General features: G+C 37.8%; 1 protein-coding gene across 1 annotated transcript in view; it reads left to right on the plus strand.

Annotated features, from left to right (window-relative positions):
* LOC118938185 (sialoadhesin-like) overlaps positions 1-22508 on the plus strand; it is a 43870-nt gene extending 21362 nt beyond the window's left edge. Inside the window, exon 10 of the mRNA XM_036940120.1 lies at positions 22333-22508. The gene's annotated coding sequence lies outside the window, so the exon portion shown is untranslated. The remainder of the gene's footprint in view (positions 1-22332) is intronic.
* Positions 22509-26434: the final 3926 nt, after the last annotated feature.

Consider the following 26434-nt stretch of genomic DNA (forward strand, 5'->3'; position numbering starts at 1 on the left):
ACAATTCCAGTGGGTCAGAAGTTTACATACACTAAGTTCACTGTGCCTTTAAACAGTTTGGAAAATTCCAGAAAATGATGTCATGGCTTTAGAAGCTTCTGATAGTCTAATTGACATGATTTGAGTCAATTAGAGGTGTACCTGTGGATGTATTTCAAGGCGTACCTTCAAACTCAGTGCCTCTGCTTGACATCATGGGAAAATCAAAAGAAATCAGCCAAGACCTCAGAAAACAAATTGGAGCCCTCCACAAGTCTGGTTCATCCTTGGGAGCAATTTGGCCATAATGACCATTGTTATGTTTGGAGGAAAAAGGGGGAGGCTTGCAAGCTGAAGAACACCATTCAAACCGTGAAGCACAGTGGTGGCAGCATCATATTTTGGGGGTGCTTTGCTGCAGGGGGGACTAGTGCACTTCACAATATAAATGGCATCACGAGGAGGGAAAATGTGGATATATTGAAGCAACATCAAGACAGTCAGAAAGTTAAAGCTTGATCGCAAATGGGTCTTCCAAATGGACATTGACCCCAAGCATACTTCCAAAGTTGTGGCAAAATGGCTTATGGACAACAAAGTCAAGGTGGCCATCACAAAGCCCTGACCTCAATCCTATAGAAAATATAGAAAACTGAAAAAGCATGTGTGAGCAAGGAGGACTACAAACCTGACTCAGTTACACCAGCTCTGTCAGGAGAAATGGGCCAAAAATCACCCAGCTTATTGTGTGAAGCTTGAGGAAGGTACCCAAAAGGTTTTACCCAAGTTAAAAAATTTAAAGGCAATGCTACCAAATACACTCAATTAGAATGTAAACTTCAGACCTACTGGGAATGTGATGAAATAAATAAAAGCTGAAATAAATCATTCTCTCAACTATTATCATGACATTTCACATTCTTAAATCAAAGTGGTGATCCTAACTGACCTAAGACAGGATATTTTTACTGGGATTAAATGTCAGGAATTGTTAAAAACTTAGTTTAAATGTATTTGGCTAAGGTGTGTGTAAACTTCCGACTTCAACTGTATATATGGACAGGCTACATTAGACCATATATGGACAACAGGCCTATGGTAACAGTCTACATTAGCCTATACATTCAACACAGAATCACAATGGTGATGATGGTACTGATCCCTCTACTACTACCGGTACTGTACAACGGAGGAGGCTGGTGGGCAGATATATAGAAGGACGGGCTCATTGTAAAGGCTGGAATGGAATAAATGGAACGATATCCCATAATTCTATTCCAGCCATTACAATGAGCCTCTCCTCCTATGTCTCTGCCCACCATCCTTCTCTATTGTACAAAAGGCCCAACAGTGTAACAGAATATGATAGTGGCATATTGTACTACAACAGTGTGTTTGCTTAATTTGGGCTGCAATCCCGTTAACGGGATGATATGACAACAGCCAGTGAAAGTGCAGGGCGCCAAAATCATAACAACAGAAATCTCAAAATTTAAATTCCTCAAACGTGTATCTTATACCGTTTTAAAGGTAGTCTTGTTGTTAATCCCACCACAGTGTCCGATTTCAAATAGTCTTTACGGTGAAAGCACCACAAACGATTATGTTAGGTCACCACCAAGCCACAGAAAAACACAGTCATTTTCCCAGCCAAAGAGAGGAGTCACAAAAAGCACAAATTGAGATAAAATGAATCACTAACCTTTGATGATCTTCATCAGATGACACTCATAGGACTTCATGTTACACAATACATGTATGTTTTGTTTGATAAAGTTCATATTTACAGTGCCTTGCGAAAGTATTCGGCCCCCTTGAACTTTGCGACCTTTTGCCACATTTCAGGCTTCAAACATAAAGATATAAAACTGTATTTTTTTGTGAAGAATCAACAACAAGTGGGACACAATCATGAAGTGGTATATTTAATCTGAGACGGCGCTCAGAACAATCAAGTCAAAATAGCCGCCATGTTGTGGTCAACATAAACCATAAATTAAATGCTAAATATTCCCTTACCTTTGATGATCTCCATCAGAATGCACTCCCAGGAATCCCAGGTCCACAATAAATACTTGATTTGTTTGATAATGTACATTATTTATGTCCAATTAGCTACTTTTGTTAGCGTGTTTGGTATACATATCCAAACGCTCGCTCTGGTCAGCGTTACGTCGGACAAAAACTTCAAAAAGTTACATTACAGGTCGAAGAAACATTTCAAACTAAGTACAGAATCAATCATTAGGATGTTTTTATCATTAATCTTCAATAAAGTTCCAACCGGAGTAATCCTTTGTGTCTTGAGGAGTCATGGAACGCAGGTCGCTATCATGTGAAATGCACTTGACCAGGAAATGGCTGACTGTCAGCGACACCTGATTTATTCTGCTGTCATTCAGTCCCACAACACAGTAGAAGCCTCGTTCAAATTTCTTAAACGGTTGACATCTAGTGGAAGACCTAGGAAGTGCAACTTCATTAATACCTAAAGGGGATTCCAATGGGAACTGTGTTGAATACATACCAACCTCAGATTTCTCACTTCCGGTTTTGATTTCTCCTCAGGTTTTTGCCTGCCATATGAGTTCTGTTATACTCACAGACATCATTCAAAGTTTTCGAAACTTCAGAGTGTTTTCTATCCAATACTAATAATAATATGCATATATTAGCAACTGAGACTGAGGAGCAGGCCGTTTACTTTGGGCACCTTATTCATCCAAGCTACTCAATACTGCCCCCATCCATAAGAAGTTAACTGTAACTTTGTCAAGTAAACAGTTTAGCTTTTCCACTAGTTTATCTAATGTATTTTCAGTTTATGTTGTTATTAACCCAACATTATTGAGGACATTATTATTAGGCTGGTGCAGTAATGTTGAGATACCAGTAGGTGGAGCTCTAGTCCAGAACACTGGAACCTTCAGTATTAATTTGATACAGCTGATGAGGAGTGATGGTCATGGGTTTAAAATGGAATGGGTTCTACTTGAGTGACATCTTGGAAATTTGACCTGTATATACAGAACTCAGAAGGACAAGACAACACATAAGAAATTGTAAACATTCTAAATAGTATAGAGGGCTTTCGGATACGTCAGAAATCACCTAGCAACCGCATCAAGCCCTCTGTAGTCGACACATTGTTTAAATGGTTCTCTGTGTAGTCAAAATATCACATTGGAAATTTGAAACATTTAGCTCATTTAAAAAAATGTAGTCCCACTCCTTAAAATGAAGGCAAGTAGATATGCAATCTGTTACACAATATGTATTGAAATACAGGAACCCTTTTTCTGAGATGCTGGTCTGGTCATCATCCATGTTAATGTCTTAAAGAGGAAGGAAAGGACAGTTAAATGTGTCAACAACAGAATTCACACTAACTGCCAGTATGTTGACTCCCTGTACAATACCTCTCCCTTTCACTTCACTCTGTAAGTACTCTTAACAATATCTTGAAATATAGTTTCTGGTTTTGTTTTCAGTCAAGTCATATTATTGAGGTGTATCATTTTACTTCTTGTTTTGAGCTGTGTTTTGGTTGTTACATCAGGGTCAGTATTCATAAAGTGTCTCAGTGTAGGAGTGTTGATCTACATAGTGATGAGATGATTAACCAGGGTAAAATAGACATGCAGACAAACATTGTAGCACTGCAGTGTGTGTGTGCATGTGGGCCTGTGTGTGTGTCAGCGTGTGAGACAGCTGATTTATCTGAGGGCCCTTTAGGACCAGTCTGATAGGGAGTAGGGTTGACATCTATACTGTGTAGGATGTGTGTTTTAACTTTTCTTCATCCTTAACAACCAGCTCTCTAGACTTTGATACAGACTCCATGGGCTTATTTGCCTTCCCTACACATGGTCTCTCCTACAGATGGTCTCCGTGTGTGGGCATTATCAGCCAGAAGTCCCCACAAGAATAGTAAACAGACAAAAATGTTGTTAGTCCCCACAAGATCAAATGCAAGTCCTAGGGGGTTTAAGGTTAAGTTGAATGAATGTTAGAATTAGGTTTAGGAGCTAGGGTTAGTAGGTTTTGGGGTCAAGGTAAAGGAAAATAGGATTGTGAACAGGACTGAATTTTGTCCCCACAAGGTTAGTTGGACAAGACTGTGATTGAGCCACTGCTGATTAGCCTCAGCTTGGGGATAGGTGCTATCATTGAACCTGGTGGTCAGTCTTTAGGCTGCTGTACAGCTTGACGGACCGTAGAGGATTGAACATTTGTCCTCCTATATTTGAGGTTCTGACAATAACAGTTTCAGAACAATCAATATAGAAATGTGTGTTTACAGTGCAATACAGACAGTATTTACACACAACCGTATACAGACGTAGGATCTTAATATTCCTGCAGCAACAGGAAAAGTGAATTATTATGTGGACTATAATTAATGTGGTGGTTGACAGTTTGTTAGGGAAAATCAAGTCTGACATTTTAAATTACAAACGTTAGTGTCACGTTGTTTAAATGGCAGGAGACAGGCGCAGGAATACGTAATAGGTTTAAATAGTCCATCAAACAATACAACCTGCCATAAAAAGTCACGAAGCCCAAAACACAGGATGAAAACCAAACAAAACAGCCATGTTAAACCTCTAATAAATACACGGGGTGAGACACGTAATACACGGGACGAGACACGTAATACGAGACACGTAATACACGGGACGAGACACGTAATACACGGGACGAGACACGTAATACACGGGACGAGACACGTAATACACGGGACGAGACACGTAATAACACGGGACGAGACACGTAATACACGGGACGAGACACGTAATAACACGGAACGAGACACGTAATAACACGGGACGAGACACGTAATACACGGGACGAGACACGTAATACACGGGACGAGACACGTAATAACACGGGACGAGACACGTAATGAGACACGTAATACACGTTGCACGAAAACCAAAGCAACAAAGCACAGGTACTCACAAGACCAACAGACATGGAAACAATACCTGACCAAGACAATGGTGAACAAAGGGCACATTTATATAATTGCTAATCAGGGGAAATGGGAACCAGGTGTGGGTAATTAGACAGCTCAGTGATGTCTAGAAAGCCAGTGACGTAGACTTCCAGAACTGGTGCACAGAATGAGCAGCAGTACTGGAGGGATCGTGTTGATCTGTTTAATCACTCTGTTACAGGTACAGTGATATTATATATAGTGTTGATCTGTTTAATCACACTGTCTGTTACAGGTACAGTGATATTATATATAGTGTTGATCTGTTTAATCACTCTGTCTGTTACAGGTACAGTGATATTATATATAGTGTTGATCTGTTTAATCACTCTGTCTGTTACAGGTACAGTGATATTATATATAGTGTGGATCTGTTTAATCACTCTGTCTGTTACAGGTACAGTGATATTATATATAGTGTTGATCTGTTTAATCACTGTCTGTTACAGGTACAGTGATATTATATATAGTGTGGATCTGTTTAATCACTCTGTCTGTTACAGGTACAGTGATATTATATATAGTGTTGATCTGTTTAATCACTCTGTCTGTTACAGGTACAGTGATATTATATATAGTGTTGATCTGTTTAATCACTCTGTTACAGGTACAGTGATATTATATATAGTGTTGATCTGTTTAGTCACTCTGTCTGTTACAGGTACAGTGATATTACATATAGTGTTGATCTGTTTAATCACTCTGTCTGTTACAGGTACAGTGATATTATATATAGTGTTGATCTGTTTAATCACTCTGTTACAGGTACAGTGATATTATATATAGTGTTGATCTGTTTAGTCACTCTGTCTGTTACAGGTACAGTGATATTACATATAGTGTTGATCTGTTTAGTCACTCTGTCTGTTACAGGTACAGTGATATTACATATAGTGTTGATCTGTTTAATCACTCTGTCTGTTACAGGTACAGTGATATTATATATAGTGTTGATCTGTTTAATCACTCTGTTACAGGTACAGTGATATTATATATAGTGTTGATCTGTTTAATCACTCTGTTACAGGTACAGTGATATTATATATAGTGTTGATCTGTTTAATCACTCTGTTACAGGTACAGTGATATTATATATAGTGTTGATCTGTTTAGTCACTCTGTCTGTTACAGGTACAGTGATATTATATATAGTGTTGATCTGTTTAATCACTCTGTCTGTTACAGGTACAGTGATATTATATATAGTGTTGATCTGTTTAATCACTCTGTTACAGGTACAGTGATATTACATATAGTGTTGATCTGTTTAATCACTGTCTGTTACAGGTACAGTGATATTATATATAGTGTTGATCTGTTTAATCACACTGTCTGTTACAGGTACAGTGATATTATATATAGTGTTGACCTGTTTAATCACTCTGTCTGTTACAGGTACAGTGATATTATATATAGTGTTGATCTGTTTAATCACTCTGTCTGTTACAGGTACAGTGATATTATATATGGTATTGATCTGTTTAATCACTGTCTGTTACAGGTACAGTGATATTATATATAGTGTTGATCTGTTTAATCACTCTGTCTGTTACAGGTACAGTGATATTATATATAGTGTTGATCTGTTTAGTCACTCTGTTACAGGTACAGTGATATTATATATAGTGTTGATCTGTTTAATCACTCTGTCTGTTACAGGTACAGTGATATTATATATAGTGTTGATCTGTTTAGTCACTCTGTCTGTTACAGGTACAGTGATATTATATATAGTGTTGATCTGTTTAGTCACTCTGTCTGTTACAGGTACAGTGATATTATATATAGTGTTGATCTGTTTAATCACTCTGTTACAGGTACAGTGATATTATATATAGTGTTGATCTGTTTAATCACTCTGTTACAGGTACAGTGATATTATATATGGTATTGATCTGTTTAATCACTGTCTGTTACAGGTACAGTGATATTATATATAGTGTTGATCTGTTTAATCACTCTGTCTGTTACAGGTACAGTGATATTATATATAGTGTTGATCTGTTTAGTCACTCTGTTACAGGTACAGTGATATTATATATAGTGTTGATCTGTTTAATCACTCTGTCTGTTACAGGTACAGTGATATTATATATAGTGTTGATCTGTTTAGTCACTCTGTCTGTTACAGGTACAGTGATATTATATATAGTGTTGATCTGTTTAGTCACTCTGTCTGTTACAGGTACAGTGATATTATATATAGTGTTGATCTGTTTAATCACTCTGTTACAGGTACAGTGATATTATATATAGTGTTGATCTGTTTAGTCACTCTGTCTGTTACAGGTACAGTGATATTATATATAGTGTTGATCTGTTTAATCACTCTGTTACAGGTACAGTGATATTATATATAGTGTTGATCTGTTTAATCACTCTGTCTGTTACAGGTACAGTGATATTATATATAGTGTTGATCTGTTTAATCACTCTGTCTGTTACAGGTACAGTGATATTATATATAGTGTTGATCTGTTTAATCACTCTGTTACAGGTACAGTGATATTATATATAGTGTTGATCTGTTTAATCACTCTGTCTGTTACAGGTACAGTGATATTATATATAGTGTTGATCTGTTTAATCACTCTGTCTGTTACAGGTACAGTGATATTATATATAGTGTTGATCTGTTTAATCACTCTGTCTGTTACAGGTACAGTGATATTATATATGGTATTGATCTGTTTAATCACTCTGTCTGTTACAGGTACAGTGATATTATATATAGTGTTGATCTGTTTAATCACTCTGTCTGTTACAGGTACAGTGATATTATATATAGTATTGATCTGTTTAATCACTCTGTCTGTTACAGGTACAGTGATATTATATATAGTGTTGATCTGTTTAATCACTCTGTCTGTTACAGGTACAGTGATATTATATATAGTGTTGATCTGTTTAATCACTCTGTCTGTTACAGGTACAGTGATATTATATATAGTGTTGATCTGTTTAATCACTCTGTTACAGGTACAGTGATATTATATATAGTGTTGATCTGTTTAATCACTCTGTCTGTTACAGGTACAGTGATATTATATATAGTGTTGATCTGTTTAATCACTCTGTCTGTTACAGGTACAGTGATATTATATATAGTGTTGATCTGTTTAATCACTCTGTCTGTTACAGGTACAGTGATATTATATATAGTGTTGATCTGTTTAGTCACTCTGTCTGTTACAGGTACAGTGATATTATATATAGTGTTGATCTGTTTAATCACTCTGTCTGTTACAGGTACAGTGATATTATATATAGTGTTGATCTGTTTAATCACTCTGTCTGTTACAGGTACAGTGATATTATATATAGTGTTGATCTGTTTAATCACTCTGTCTGTTACAGGTACAGTGATATTATATATAGTGTTGATCTGTTTAATCACTCTGTCTGTTACAGGTACAGTGATATTATATATAGTGTTGATCTGTTTAATCACTCTGTTACAGGTACAGTGATATTATATATAGTGTTGATCTGTTTAATCACTCTGTTACAGGTACAGTGATATTATATATAGTGTTGATCTGTTTAATCACTCTGTCTGTTACAGGTACAGTGATATTATATATAGTGTTGATCTGTTTAATCACTCTGTCTGTTACAGGTACAGTGATATTATATATAGTGTTGATCTGTTTAATCACTCTGTCTGTTACAGGTACAGTGATATTATATATAGTATTGATCTGTTTAATCACTCTGTCTGTTACAGGTACAGTGATATTATATATAGTGTTGATCTGTTTAATCACTCTGTCTGTTACAGGTACAGTGATATTATATATAGTGTTGATCTGTTTAATCACTCTGTTACAGGTACAGTGATATTATATATAGTGTTGATCTGTTTAATCACTCTGTCTGTTACAGGTACAGTGATATTATATATAGTGTTGATCTGTTTAATCACTCTGTCTGTTACAGGTACAGTGATATTATATATAGTGTTGATCTGTTTAATCACTCTGTCTGTTACAGGTACAGTGATATTATATATAGTGTTGACCTGTTTAATCACTCTGTTACAGGTACAGTGATATTATATATAGTGTTGATCTGTTTAATCACTCTGTCTGTTACAGGTACAGTGATATTATATATAGTGTTGATCTGTTTAATCACTCTGTCTGTTACAGGTACAGTGATATTATATATAGTATTGATCTGTTTAATCACTCTGTCTGTTACAGGTACAGTGATATTATATATAGTGTTGATCTGTTTAATCACTCTGTCTGTTACAGGTACAGTGATATTATATATAGTGTTGATCTGTTTAATCACTCTGTCTGTTACAGGTACAGTGATATTATATATAGTGTTGATCTGTTTAATCACACTGTCTGTTACAGGTACAGTGATATTATATATAGTGTTGATCTGTTTAATCACTCTGTCTGTTACAGGTACAGTGATATTATATATAGTGTTGATCTGTTTAATCACTCTGTCTGTTACAGGTACAGTGATATTATATATAGTGTTGATCTGTTTAATCACTCTGTCTGTTACAGGTACAGTGATATTATATATAGTGTTGATCTGTTTAATCACTCTGTCTGTTACAGGTACAGTGATATTATATATAGTGTTGATCTGTTTAATCACTCTGTCTGTTACAGGTACAGTGATATTATATATAGTATTGATCTGTTTAATCACTCTGTCTGTTACAGGTACAGTGATATTATATATAGTGTTGATCTGTTTAATCACTCTGTCTGTTACAGGTACAGTGATATTATATATAGTGTTGATCTGTTTAATCACTCTGTTACAGGTACAGTGATATTATATATAGTATTGATCTGTTTAATCACTCTGTCTGTTACAGGTACAGTGATATTATATATAGTATTGATCTGTTTAATCACTCTGTCTGTTACAGGTACAGTGATATTATATATAGTGTTGATCTGTTTAATCACTCTGTCTGTTACAGGTACAGTGATATTATATATGGTGTTGATCTGTTTAATCACTCTGTCTGTTACAGGTACAGTGATATTATATATGGTATTGATCTGTTTAATCACTCTGTCTGTTACAGGTACAGTGATATTATATATAGTGTTGATCTGTTTAATCACTCTGTCTGTTACAGGTACAGTGATATTATATATGGTGTTGATCTGTTTAATCACTCTGTCTGTTACAGGTACAGTGATATTATATATAGTGTGGATCTGTTTAATCACTCTGTCTGTTACAGGTACAGTGATATTATATATAGTGTTGATCTGTTTAATCACTCTGTCTGTTACAGGTACAGTGATATTATATATAGTGTTGATCTGTTTAATCACTCTGTCTGTTACAGGTACAGTGATATTATATATGGTATTGATCTGTTTAATCACTCTGTCTGTTACAGGTACAGTGATATTATATATAGTGTTGATCTGTTTAGTCACTCTGTCTGTTACAGGTACAGTGATATTATATATAGTGTTGATCTGTTTAATCACTCTGTTACAGGTACAGTGATATTATATATAGTGTTGATCTGTTTAATCACTGTCTGTTACAGGTACAGTGATATTATATATAGTGTTGATCTGTTTAATCACTCTGTCTGTTACAGGTACAGTGATATTATATATAGTGTTGATCTGTTTAATCACTCTGTTACAGGTACAGTGATATTATATATAGTGTTGATCTGTTTAATCACTGTCTGTTACAGGTACAGTGATATTATATATAGTGTTGATCTGTTTAATCACTCTGTCTGTTACAGGTACAGTGATATTATATATAGTGTTGATCTGTTTAATCACTCTGTCTGTTACAGGTACAGTGATATTATATATGGTATTGATCTGTTTAATCACTCTGTCTGTTACAGGTACAGTGATATTATATATAGTGTTGATCTGTTTAATCACTCTGTTACAGGTACAGTGATATTATATATAGTATTGATCTGTTTAATCACTCTGTCTGTTACAGGTACAGTGATATTATATATAGTATTGATCTGTTTAATCACTCTGTCTGTTACAGGTACAGTGATATTATATATAGTGTTGATCTGTTTAATCACTCTGTCTGTTACAGGTACAGTGATATTATATATGGTGTTGATCTGTTTAATCACTCTGTCTGTTACAGGTACAGTGATATTATATATGGTATTGATCTGTTTAATCACTCTGTCTGTTACAGGTACAGTGATATTATATATAGTGTTGATCTGTTTAATCACTCTGTCTGTTACAGGTACAGTGATATTATATATAGTGTTGATCTGTTTAATCACTCTGTCTGTTACAGGTACAGTGATATTATATATAGTGTTGATCTGTTTAATCACTCTGTCTGTTACAGGTACAGTGATATTATATATAGTGTGGATCTGTTTAATCACTCTGTCTGTTACAGGTACAGTGATATTATATATAGTGTTGATCTGTTTAATCACTCTGTCTGTTACAGGTACAGTGATATTATATATAGTGTTGATCTGTTTAATCACTCTGTCTGTTACAGGTACAGTGATATTATATATGGTATTGATCTGTTTAATCACTCTGTCTGTTACAGGTACAGTGATATTATATATAGTGTTGATCTGTTTAGTCACTCTGTCTGTTACAGGTACAGTGATATTATATATAGTGTTGATCTGTTTAATCACTCTGTCTGTTACAGGTACAGTGATATTATATATAGTGTTGATCTGTTTAATCACTCTGTTACAGGTACAGTGATATTATATATAGTGTTGATCTGTTTAATCACTCTGTTACAGGTACAGTGATATTATATATAGTGTTGATCTGTTTAATCACTGTCTGTTACAGGTACAGTGATATTATATATAGTGTTGATCTGTTTAATCACTCTGTCTGTTACAGGTACAGTGATATTATATATGGTATTGATCTGTTTAATCACTCTGTCTGTTACAGGTACAGTGATATTATATATAGTGTTGATCTGTTTAATCACTGTCTGTTACAGGTACAGTGATATTATATATAGTATTGATCTGTTTAATCACTCTGTCTGTTACAGGTACAGTGATATTATATATAGTATTGATCTGTTTAATCACTCTGTCTGTTACAGGTACAGTGATATTATATATAGTGTTGATCTGTTTAATCACTCTGTCTGTTACAGGTACAGTGATATTATATATAGTGTTGATCTGTTTAATCACTCTGTCTGTTACAGGTACAGTGATATTATATATAGTGTTGACCTGTTTAATCACTCTGTCTGTTACAGGTACAGTGATATTATATATAGTGTTGATCTGTTTAATCACTCTGTCTGTTACAGGTACAGTGATATTATATATAGTGTTGATCTGTTTAATCACTCTGTCTGTTACAGGTACAGTGATATTATATATAGTGTTGACCTGTTTAATCACTCTGTCTGTTACAGGTACAGTGATATTATATATAGTGTTGATCTGTTTAATCACTCTGTCTGTTACAGGTACAGTGATATTATATATAGTGTTGATCTGTTTAATCACTCTGTCTGTTACAGGTTCAGTGATATTATATATGGTGTGATCTGTTTAATCACTCTGTCTGTTACAGGTACAGTGATATTATATATAGTGTTGATCTGTTTAATCACTCTGTCTGTTACAGGTACAGTGATATTATATATAGTGTTGATCTGTTTAATCACTCTGTCTGTTACAGGTACAGTGATATTATATATAGTGTTGATCTGTTTAGTCACTCTGTTACAGGTACAGTGATATTATATATAGTGTTGATCTGTTTAATCACTCTGTCTGTTACAGGTACAGTGATATTATATATAGTGTTGATCTGTTTAATCACTCTGTTACAGGTACAGTGATATTATATATAGTGTTGATCTGTTTAATCACTCTGTTACAGGTACAGTGATATTATATATAGTGTTGATCTGTTTAATCACTCTGTCTGTTACAGGTACAGTGATATTATATATGGTATTGATCTGTTTAATCACTCTGTCTGTTACAGGTACAGTGATATTATATATAGTGTTGATCTGTTAAATCACTCTGCCTGTTACAGGTACAGTGATATTATATATGGTGTTGATCTGTTTAATTGGTTCTGGAAAATTGTCTTGATTTGTATTGAAATAATATAAATGTGAAAGTATGCATTTAATAGGAATGACTGAATCGATGATTTGAGAATGTCCACTCCTGCCTCATTTGAACTAGACAACAGGTCATTGAGGGTTTTAATGTTGTTATCTACTCCAGACCTGCAGGTGAAGGTGGCCACTACATGGTGGTCAACTACACTGACCTGTAGCACCACCTGTATTCTGACTGATCCCTGACAGTTAGAAGCCTTTTTAAACATTCAATACACTGCAAGTTTGCATTTCCAGGAAGCAGGAAAATTCTCTACAACTAAAGAGTGATCAAATTAAGATCCACGTCTGTAGCACAATACAACACAACACAGTATGAGCCTGGTTCATTTTCAGTGATGAGACCCTGTACCCCATTTACAGTTTCTACTTCAATGTATCAGGTGGAGTTATTCACCAGCTATAGAGTGAGTTGTTGTTTATGTTTCTAAGACTGCAGGGTGGGAGATGCAACAATGGTCTTGAGAACAGCAGGAAGTGTGTTGGTGGTCTTTCTCTGGTCTGTAGCAGGTATGGTCTCATTCATATCTTTTAGTTGCTCTGTTTAATAATCTACAAACACTTATAAAAGGTTAAGAATCATAATGTTATTCTGGTGTGTTCTGTTAGGCGTATCAACTTCACTTAAATAGTTTTCTGTGGTTTCCATTCACACTCAACTCAGCAACTAAAGCAACAAAGTGGAGACAAACCCTACTGACAGTGTGAACCAATAGACCTTGTCTTCATTCTGATACCATTGTGTTGTGGGACTGTGTTTCAGTGGTACTGGGTCAGGATGGCAGGAGTGTGACATACACCACTCAGAGTATCTGTACCTTGAAGGGGTCAACAGTAGAGCTGACCTGCTCTTACACATATCCCAGTGGTACAGTCACAACAACCTTCTGGTTCACTAAAATTGTAAATCTGAGAGACGACCCAGACAACAAAGGTCGTGTGACGTACCGTAGAGATAGGATGAATGTCCACACCCTGAAAATCACAGACCTGAGAGAGAGTGACTCAGCTGAATACAAGTTCAGATTCATAACAGATCAGACTGGAGGGAAATATTCTGGCTATCCTGGAGTCACTCTGTCTGTCACAGGTACAGTGATATTATATATAGTGTTGATCTGTTTAATCACTCTGTCTGTTACAGGTACAGTGATATTATATATAGTGTTGATCTGTTTAATCACTCTGTCTGTTACAGGTACAGTGATATTATATATGGTATTGATCTGTTTAATCACTCTGTCTGTTACAGGTACAGTGATATTATATATAGTGTTGATCTGTTTAATCACTCTGTCTGTTACAGGTACAGTGATATTATATATAGTGTTGATCTGTTTAATCACTCTGTTACAGGTACAGTGATATTATATATAGTGTTGACCTGTTTAATCACTCTGTCTGTTACAGGTACAGTGATATTATATATAGTGTTGATCTGTTTAATCACTCTGTTACAGGTACAGTGATATTATATATAGTGTTGATCTGTTTAATCACTCTGTCTGTTACAGGTACAGTGATATTATATATAGTGTTGATCTGTTTAATCACTCTGTTACAGGTACAGTGATATTATATATAGTGTGGATCTGTTTAATCACTCTGTTACAGGTACAGTGATATTATATATAGTGTTGACCTGTTTAATCACTCTGTCTGTTACAGGTACAGTGATATTATATATAGTGTGACCTGTTTAATCACTCTGTCTGTTACAGGTACAGTGATATTATATATAGTGTTGATCTGTTTAATCACTGTCTGTTACAGGTACAGTGATATTATATATAGTGTTGATCTGTTTAATCACTCTGTCTGTTACAGGTACAGTGATATTATATATAGTGTTGATCTGTTTAATCACTCTGTCTGTTACAGGTACAGTGATATTATATATAGTGTTGATCTGTTTAATCACTCTGTCTGTTACAGGTACAGTGATATTATATATAGTGTTGATCTGTTTAATCACTCTGTCTGTTACAGGTACAGTGATATTATATATAGTGTTGACCTGTTTAATCACTCTGTCTGTTACAGGTACAGTGATATTATATATAGTGTGACCTGTTTAATCACTCTGTCTGTTACAGGTACAGTGATATTATATATAGTGTTGATCTGTTTAATCACTGTCTGTTACAGGTACAGTGATATTATATATAGTGTTGACCTGTTTAATCACTCTGTCTGTTACAGGTACAGTGATATTATATATAGTGTTGATCTGTTTAATCACTCTGTCTGTTACAGGTACAGTGATATTATATATAGTGTTGATCTGTTTAATCACTCTGTCTGTTACAGGTACAGTGATATTATATATAGTGTTGACCTGTTTAATCACTCTGTCTGTTACAGGTACAGTGATATTATATATAGTGTTGATCTGTTTAATCACTCTGTCTGTTACAGGTACAGTGATATTATATATAGTGTTGATCTGTTTAATCACTCTGTTACAGGTACAGTGATATTATATATAGTGTTGATCTGTTTAATCACTCTGTCTGTTACAGGTACAGTGATATTATATATAGTGTTGATCTGTTTAATCACTCTGTCTGTTACAGGTACAGTGATATTATATATGGTGTGGATCTGTTTAATCACTGTCTGTTACAGGTACAGTGATATTATATATAGTGTTGATCTGTTTAATCACTCTGTCTGTTACAGGTACAGTGATATTATATATAGTGTTGATCTGTTTAATCACTCTGTTACAGGTACAGTGATATTATATATAGTGTTGATCTGTTTAATCACACTGTCTGTTACAGGTACAGTGATATTATATATAGTGTTGATCTGTTTAGTCACTCTGTCTGTTACAGGTACAGTGATATTATATATAGTGTTGATCTGTTTAATCACTCTGTCTGTTACAGGTACAGTGATATTATATATAGTGTTGATCTGTTTAATCACTCTGTCTGTTACAGGTACAGTGATATTATATATAGTGTTGATCTGTTTAGTCACTCTGTCTGTTACAGGTACAGTGATATTATATATAGTGTTGACCTGTTTAATCACTCTGTTACAGGTACAGTGATATTATATATAGTGTTGATCTGTTTAATCACTCTGTCTGTTACAGGTACAGTGATATTATATATAGTGTTGATCTGTTTAAGTGGTTCTGGAAAAATTGTTTTGATTTGTACAGAAATAATACAATTAATATGAATGTATGGTATAATAGGAATGTCTGAATTGATGATTTGAGAACGTCCACTCCTGCCTCATTTGAACTAGACAACAGGTCATTGATGGATTTAATGTTGTTATCTACTCCAGACCTGCAAACGATTACTTAATGATGTACTCAGTGTTTTAATCCTCTTTCATTTAGGTCTGCTGGTGAAGGTGACTCCTGCCACTGTGACAGAGGGACAGAAGGTGACACTGACCTGTAGCACCACCTGTACTCTGGGTGACAACCCCACCTACGTTTGGTACAAGAATGGACATGTAACCACAAAATCTACCAGTCTGTTCCTAAACCCAGTCAGCAGTGAGGATGCAGGCAGATACTCCTGTTCTGTAGAAGGCCATGAGGATCTCCCCTCTGCTGAAGAGACTCTCACTGTCACATGTGAGGATGTGTGAAACATCTCCAGTTGTATTCTTTTAGTAACATCTTCTCTCATCTATTCTATCTATTATTTCAATCTATGTCCCAGTTCCATGATTGTACTCATCTCATTACTGTAGTAACTACACGTACTTCACAAACACTGTATTGTTACATTAATGTCTAAGTTACACATATTTATATTAATATTTCATTTATTTTAATCATAAATCCAAGTTCCATGATGTTCCTCATGTAAAGCTCTATGTATGAACAATGTGTTACATATTGTCCACCAGATGGCCCAAAGAACACCTCAGTGTCAGTCAGTCCCTCTGGTGAAATAGTGGAGGGCAGTTCAGTGACTCTGACCTGCAGCAGTGATGCCAACCCACCTGTGGACAAATACACCTGGTACAAGAAGAACGTAACCTCACCAAGAGCATCAGGACAGAGTTACAGCATCACTAACATCATCTCTGAGGACAGAGGAGAATATTACTGTGAGGCCCAGAATAGAAAAGGATCTATGAACTCTACATCTCTGATGATCATTGTAGCAGGTAAAGTTACATCTTCAATACTTCAATACAGAACTACATGTTTCAATCTAATCTTAATCATTCTACTCTGACTAATTACACCTTAGTTTACACTGGGTTATAAGATCCCTTAACAAGTATTACTGTCCTGTATTATAGTTCATTTGTAGTTCATTATATCATGCCATGTACTCAAATCATCCATGTTGTATCATAGGGAAACCCACCTCCTTTGTGACTGCAGCTGTAGGAATCATAGTGGTTGTTCTGGTTCTCATCCTCTGTCTCTCTGGCTTCATGTGGTTCAGGTGAGTGAAGTGAAAACGCATTTTTCAGTTTTATTATTTAGCTTTAGTAATATTGATTGATTGATTCATTAATGTGTTAAACAGGAAGAAGGCCTCCAAATCCACCTCTGACACAAGAGACACATCAGAGAATGTACAGGTGAGTCTGTTGGAAACAGAACATGACTGTGTCTTCTTTGTGGAACTTTCCACTCCTCATGTTGTCTGTCCTCTTTCTCCATCAGGGAGACTCTAGTCCAGTGTATGACAACATCTCAAGCATGGCCATGACCTCTACTGCAGCACAGACAGCTGACACAGACAACCAGGATGATGTTCACTATGCCAGCGTCCACTTCTCTGGCTCCAAAAACCAGGAAGTGTCTCTATACTCCACCGTCCAGCTGCCTCAGCCCCAGATTCAGGACGAGGATGTCCAGTATGCTGCTGTGAAATTCAGCCGCCCCAGTGCTGCCACCCGGTGAATGTTTTCTGCCATTACAACAGAGTCAATACTAGAACACTGAACTCACAGACATCATCAAGGGCATTCATATGCTGCTGTTTATTGAAAGAGTAGACAATGATGTCATCAATAAGCAAAACAGTTGACCCCCTAGTGACAACTCATTGTTCCCTGAGATCTCGCCTTCCGGCGCCGACAGAGATGGCCGCCTCGCTTCGCGTTCCTAGGAAACTATGCAGTTTTTTGTTTTTTTACGTGTTATTTCTTACATTAGTACCCCAGGTCATCTTAGGTTTCATTACATACAGTCGAGAAGAACTACTGAATATAAGATCAGCATCAACTCACCATCAGTACGACCAAGAATATGTTTTTCGCGACGCGGATCCTGTGTTCTGCCTTACAAACAGGACAACGGAGTGGATCCTATGCAGCGACCCAAAAAAACGACTCCGAAAGAGAGGGAAACGAGGCGGTCTTCTGGTCAGACTCCGGAAACGGGCACAGCGCGCACCACTCCCTAGCATTCTTCTTGCCAATGTCCAGTCTCTTGACAACAAGGTTGATGAAATCCGAGCAAGGGTAGCATTCCAGAGGGACATCAGAGACTGTAACGTCCTTTGCTTCACTGAAACATGGCTCACTGGAGAGACTCTATCCGAAGCGGTGCAGCCAACGGGTTTCTCCACACATCGCGCTGACAGAAACAAACATCTTTCTGGTAAGAAGAGGGGCGGGGGCGTATGCCTCATGGCCAACGTGACATGGTGTGATGAAAGAAACATACAGGAACTCAAATCCTTCTGTTCACCTGATTTAGAATTCCTCACAATCAAATGTAGACCACATTATCTACCAAGAGAATTATCTTCGATTATAATCACAGCCATATATATCCCCCCCAAGCAGACACATCGATGGCTCTGAACGAACTTTATTTAACTCTCTGCAAACTGGAAACGATTTATCTGGAGGCTGCATTCATTGTAGCTGGGGATTTTAACAAGGCTAATCTGAAAACAAGACTCCCCAAATTTTATCAGCATATCGATTGCGCAACCAGGGGAGGAAAGACCTTGGATCATTGTTACTCTAACTTCCGCGACGCATATAAGGCCCTGCCCCGCCCCCCTTTCGGAAAAGCTGACCACGACTCCATTTTGTTGATCCCTGCCTACAGACAGAAACTAAAACAAGAGGCTCCCACGCTGAGGTCTGTCCAACGCTGGTCCGACCAAGCTGACTCCACACTCCAAGACTGCTTCCATCACGTGGACTGGGAGATGTTTCGTATTGCGTCAGATAACAACATTGACGAATACGCTGATTCGGTGTGCGAATTCATTAGAACGTGCGTTGAAGATGTCGTTCCCATAGCAACGATTAAAACATTCCCTAACCAGAAACCGTGGATTGATGGCAGCATTCGTGTGAAACTGAAAGCGCGAACCACTGCTTTTAATCAGGGCAAGGTGTCTGGTAACATGACCGAATACAAACAGTGCAGCTATTCCCTCCGCAAGGCTATCAAACAAGCTAAGCGCCAGTACAGAGACAAAGTAGAATCTCAATTCAACGGCTCAGACACAAGAGGCATGTGGCAGGGTCTACAGTCAATCACGGACTACAGGAAGAAATCCAGCCCAGTCACGGACCAGGATGTCTTGCTCCCAGGCAGACTAAATAACTTTTTTGCCCGCTTTGAGGACAATACAGTGCCACTGACACGGCCTGCAACGAAAACATGCGGTCTCTCCTTCACTGCAGCCGAGGTGAGTAAGACATTTAAACGTGTTAACCCTCGCAAGGCTGCAGGCCCAGACGGCATCCCCAGCCGCGCCCTCAGAGCATGCGCAGACCAGCTGGCCGGTGTGTTTACGGACATATTCAATCAATCCCTATACCAGTCTGCTGTTCCCACATGCTTCAAGAGGGCCACCATTGTTCCTGTTCCCAAGAAAGCTAAGGTAACTGAGCTAAACGACTACCGCCCCGTAGCACTCACATCCGTCATCATGAAGTGCTTTGAGAGACTAGTCAAGGACCATATCACCTCCACCCTACCTGACACCCTAGACCCACTCCAATTTGCTTACCGCCCAAATAGGTCCACAGACGATGCAATCTCAACCACACTGCACACTGCCCTAACCCATCTGGACAAGAGGAATACCTATGTGAGAATGCTGTTCATCGACTACAGCTCGGCATTCAACACCATAGTACCCTCCAAGCTCGTCATCAAGCTCGAGACCCTGGGTCTCGACCCCGCCCTGTGCAACTGGGTACTGGACTTCCTGACGGGCCGCCCCCAGGTGGTGAGGGTAGGCAACAACATCTCCTCCCCGCTGATCCTCAACACTGGGGCCCCACAAGGGTGCGTTCTGAGCCCTCTCCTGTACTCCCTGTTCACCCACGACTGCGTGGCCACGCACGCCTCCAACTCAATCATCAAGTTTGCGGACGACACAACAGTGATAGGCTTGATTACCAACAACGACGAGACGGCCTACAGGGAGGAGGTGAGGGCCCTCGGAGTGTGGTGTCAGGAAAATAACCTCACACTCAACGTCAACAAAACTAAGGAGATGATTGTGGACTTCAGGAAACAGCAGAGGGAACACCCCCCTATCCACATCGATGGAACAGTAGTGGAGAGGGTAGCAAGTTTTAAGTTCCTCGGCATACACATCACAGACAAACTGAATTGGTCCACTCACACAGACAGCATCGTGAAGAAGGCGCAGCAGCGCCTCTTCAACCTCAGGAGGCTGAAGAAATTCGGCTTGTCACCAAAAGCACTCACAAACTTCTACAGATGCACAATCGAGAGCATCCTGGCGGGCTGTATCACCGCCTGGTATGGCAACTGCACCGCCCTCAACCGTAAGGCTCTCCAGAGGGTAGTGAGGTCTGCACAACGCATCACCGGGGGCAAACTACCTGCCCTCCAGGACACCTACACCACCCGATGTCACAGGAAGGCCATAAAGATCATCAAGGACATCAACCACCCGAGCCACTGCCTGTTCACCCCGCTATCATCCAGAAGGCGAGGTCAGTACAGGTGCATCAAAGCTGGGACCGAGAGACTGAAAAACAGCTTCTATCTCAAGGCCATCAGACTGTTAAACAGCCACCACTAACACTGAGTGGCTGCTGCCAACACACTGACACTGACTCAACTCCAGCCACTTTAATAATGGGAATTGATGGGAAATTATGTAAATATATCACTAGCCACTTTAAACAATGCTACCTTATATAAATGTTACTTACCCTACATTATTCATCTCATATGCATACGTATATACTGTACTCTATAGCATCGACGGTATCCTTATGTAATACATGTATCACTAGCCACTTTATACTATACTATGCCACTTTGTTTACATACTCATCTCATTTGTACATACTGTACTCGAGACCATCTACTGTATCTTGCCTATGCTGCTCTGTACCATCACTTATTCATATATCCTTATGTACATATTCTTTATCCCCTTACACTGTGTACAAGACAGTAGTTTTGGAATTGTTAGTTAAATTACTTGTTATTACTGCATTGTCGGAACTAGAAGCACAAGCATTTCGTTACACTCGCATTAACATCTGCTAACCATGTGTATGTGACAAATAAAATTTGATTTGATTTGATCAATAGCTGAAGCACAGGGGGATGGTGGCACCTTCATTGGGGAGGATGGGCTCGTGGTAATTGCCGGAGCGGAATAAGTGGAATGGTATAAAATACATCAAACACATGGTTTCCATTCTACTTGCCTCGTTCCAGCCATTCTTATGACCCGTTCTCACCTCAGCAACCTCCTTCAGGACAAAGTGCATTTCCTTGAACTCATAATATGGTGTAACAATGGACATTTTGAAAAGTTGCACTCAGGGTTGGGGTCAATTCCATTTCCATTTAGGAAAATTCCAATTCCAATTGTTCCTCATTGAAAAGCATTGAGAAAATCTGACATTTCAGTTTACTTCCTGAATTGAAATGTGTTTCCTAAGTGATTGGTTTAGGCCAATTTTTAGTTGTGTCTTTAGACTAAACTTTAGCAAAAAACAAATCTGCACAAGACTATACAGCTGCACTCTTATTCGATTCGATGTATGACATTAACTTGGCGTTGATATTGAGACTGTCAAGCATGGTACTATAACGCTTATTTAATCGCTTATCTGAACGTGTTTCTTACTTCTTGTCAAATGTGATGAGTGGCCAGTGTTTGTTTATCCATGAGAAAATGTGATGAGTGGCCAGTGTTTGTTTATCCTTGAGAAAATGTGATGAGTGGCCAGTGTTTGTTTATCCATGAGAAAAGGTGATGAGTGGCCAGTGTTTGTTTATCCATGAGAAAAGGTGATGAGTGGCCAGTGTTTGTTTATCCATGAGAAAAGGTGATGAGTGGCCAGTGTTTGTTTATCCTTGAGAAAAGGTGATGAGTGGCCAGTGTTTGTTTATCCATGAGAAAAGGTTAATAAATGCGTTCATCCTCCATTGGTTCTCACGCTCTTCCTTTTTGTCAAACAGTGAATGTGGCCTCCTTTAAGTCACTGATATATTAACAAAGTAAAACAATGACAGAGCTAATGCCTATAGGGTCTATTTTAAAATAAGTTGAACAAAGAAGAAATATCAGTTTGTTGACATGAGAGTATTATGATGATGGAACATATATACTTAATATCATGCAAATGAGCAAGCATTTCAGTTCTAGCATGATGTCACTGGTCCTCTTCTATACACCTGTGAAATTATCTTTACGTACGGTGTACATTTTAGGACCTCCCGACTCCTTATGACAAAAGTCGACTATGGGTCTCCATCCAAAGGTTTCACTTTCGTTTGCATTACAAGCAAAAGCACAACTACACAAAAATGACATTATTAACAAAATGTATTATATCATCTAAAACTACATTCTGGGATTTAAAAAAAAACACGGTCACTTCACCATCTGTTTTGGTAAAGAGATGAGAATTCTGTCTGGAGAAATGTAACCACTCTGGAATTCTATCCATGAGATCGAAATGATTGTTTTAACCCTGTTTTAAAGGGTTTTGATGGGGTAGTACCGTTGAAATAAGCTTCTAAGCATTTAAGTTATATTCTTCAAGAATTAATGGCCATACATCATTCATTTAAAAATCTGAAAATGGATGTACCAATCACAGACTGTAGCTTTAAGCTGACTTAGACACATGCCTTTTGTTGTATAGAATTCACTGTTCCTGTACCCCTTGGTAGCACACAGGATATAAGAAAAAATAGTTTGTTGATTTGAGAGTACATGATGTAACATCAACAAATCAGCATTATGCAAATTAGTATGCTTTCCAATTCTGACATGTCACTGATCCTCTTCAATAGACATGAAATGATCTTCTCTACGGTGTACATGTTAGGACATCCCTAAAACAAAGTCTACTATGTAATTTCATGGGACTCCTTCCAATGTGTTTACGATAAGATCATGGGTATTGTGTTTGCTGTTAATGTGACACACACACAAACACACACACACACACACACACACACACACACGCAAGTAATGTTATGGTATTGTGGTATTGTGGATTCTATATTGCAAATGTGAAATATTAGATTAATGATGTAATAATGTATTATATGATGTATTGTTTTATTGATGATTTTATTTGTATTATTTTATTTAACCTTTATTTAACCAGGTCGGCAAGTTGAGAACATGTTCTCATTTACAACTGCAACCTGGCTAAGATAAAGCAAAGCAGTGCGACACAAACAACAACAGAGTTACACATGGAGTAAACAAGCGTTCAGTCAATAATACAATAGATATAATAGTACATGTGTTTAGTTCAGTTCAGATTATTCAATAGCGTGTTTAAAACATGATCAGTAGAGGACAGTATGCCAGTAATACCAAAATGCATTTCTGCTGAAGGATAATGTTCACGTCAGTGTATTACACTGTCAAGTATAACTGTGTGGTGTGTTTGTGTGTTCATGTACTTTTATATATGAATCTGATTGTGAGATATGCAGTCACGACCGTAATTATTGGCACCCCTGATAAATATTAGCAGAAAATATAGTATAAAATACATATTACAAATACTGCATGCTGCAAAAGATGGGATGTACATCTGGTTTCATATATAATACTCGTGCTTGCTATTTTAACGTGTTAACGGTACAGGTTCCCCTAGGGGTACCACACCCCCCCCCCCCCCCCGCTCAGCTGAAACCGTGGCGCAGGCAATGCAAAAATATTCTTAGAAATATTTAACCTCCACACATTTTAACGTTACAGAATTAGTTGACTATGTAATAATCTGAGACGGCGCTCAGACGTAAGCAATATTTCTCCGCTATGTTGGAGTCAACAGAAATACAAAATTACCACATAAATATTCCCTTACCTTTGATGGTCTTCGATCAGAATGTAGTGGAAGGAGTCATACTTACCCAATACATCGTTTTGTTTCACTTCGTGTGCCTCTATAGTAGCGTATGCTATGAGTTCCAGCTGAAATGCATCCAAAATCACTTCTGGTCCCGAACAGTTGCGCATCAAAACTTCAAAATTACATATTATATGTCGACTAAACTGGTCAAACTAAGTGCAGAATCAAGCTTTAGGATGTTCTAAACGTACAAAACAATTCTCTAATCTGTCGGACATTCTTGCTTCTTCTCAGGCATTCTGGAACAAAGGAAAGTCTCTCCAAAAAGCGCTCTCTGGTCACCTTGTATTTTCTCGCGACACTCAGTCTTTTGCCTACCAAAGGGTCAAAGCTCACGGGATTTGCACAATTAAACGCTGTACTGAATGAGGACATCTAGTGGAAGACATAGAAAGTGTCTCCAGATCCATAGCTGGTTGGGAAGGGTGGGAGCGATGACGTCAAAGTTGCCCCAAGTTTCAGGCTCCCAAAAATAGTTTGGGAGATTGCCTGCCCTGTGAGTTCTGCTATACTTACAGACATAATTCAAACGGTTTTAGAAGCTTGAGTGTTTTCTATCCAATAATAATTATTATATGCATAAATTAGCAATTTTGGACAGATTTTTTTTCAGTTTACTATGGGCACGCAATTCATCCAAAGGGGGCAGTATTCTGCCTAGCCCTAACTGGTTGACCTCTGAGAGTAACAGATTGTTGTGGAGACATTTTGAAAATGGCCTAAAGTAAGAGTAAGATTGATTGAGTTGATGCTTCATAAGAGCTTTAGGAGTCGTATAAACATGAGACACAGTGATGGTGGGTTGTGGTTAGTAGTAGTATTAACATGAGACACAGTGATGGTGGGTTGTGTTTAGGAGTAGTATTAACATGAGACACAGTGATGGTGGGTTGTGTTTAGGAGTAGTATTAACATGAGACAGTGACGTTGGGGTATCAGGAATCTGTATAAACACATTCGACTATACAGAATATAGTTCCCTGTAGCTCTGCGGGTAGAGAACATTTTTGTATTCCTATTACTGCCCAAATGAATGAGGACATCATATGAAGACTGGAGGCTGCAGTAATGTTGAGATGCCAGTAGGGAGCGCTCTAGTCTAGAACACTGGAACATTCAGTAAAACTGATGCAGCTGATGAGGAGTGATAGGAATGGGTCACATTTTTCCTCTTTAAAAAATGTATGGCCCACTCCTCAAATGAAGAAATGCAACCCTCTTCTGAGATGCTGATAATGCATGTTAATGTCTTATCTCCCTGTTTAGAATTCACACTTACAGGAGGCTACTTCTTGTTTCTCTGCACTGCCAGTAAGTGTTGTTGGTTCAGATCAGTGGTTCCCAAACTTTTTATAGTCCCGTACCCCTTCAAACATTCAACCTCCAGTTGTGTACCCCGTCTAGCACTCTCAAATATAGTTTTTTGCCATCATTGTAAGCCTGCCGCACACACACTATACGATACATTTATTAAACATGAGGGTAACATGAGGATAAAGAATGAGTGTGAGTTTGTCACAACCCGGCTCGTGGGAAGTGACAAAGAGCTCTTATAGGACCAGGGCACAAAAAAATATATAATATTAGTGAATCATTTTGCTCATTATTTTGCCATCTTACATGTAAAACCTTATTTGTTCATTGTGAGTAACTCACCACAGGTTAATGAGAAGGGTGTGCTTGAAAGGATGCACATAACGATGCAACGTTGGGTTGTATTGGAGAGAGTCTCAGTCTTAAATCATTTTCCACACACAGTCTGTGCCTGTATTCAGTTTTTATGCTAGTGAGGGCTGAGAATCCACTCTCACATAGGTACAATTAAAGTCAGAAGTTTACATACATTTAAGTTGGATTCATTAAAACTTGTTTTTCAACCACTCCACAAATTTCTTGTTAACAAACTGTAGATTTCGCAAGTCGGTTAGGACATCTACTTTGTGCATGACACAAGTAACTTTTCCAACAATTGTT

Source organism: Oncorhynchus mykiss, chromosome 13 (genome assembly GCF_013265735.2).
Source record: "Oncorhynchus mykiss isolate Arlee chromosome 13, USDA_OmykA_1.1, whole genome shotgun sequence".
Lineage (NCBI taxonomy): Eukaryota > Metazoa > Chordata > Actinopteri > Salmoniformes > Salmonidae > Oncorhynchus > Oncorhynchus mykiss.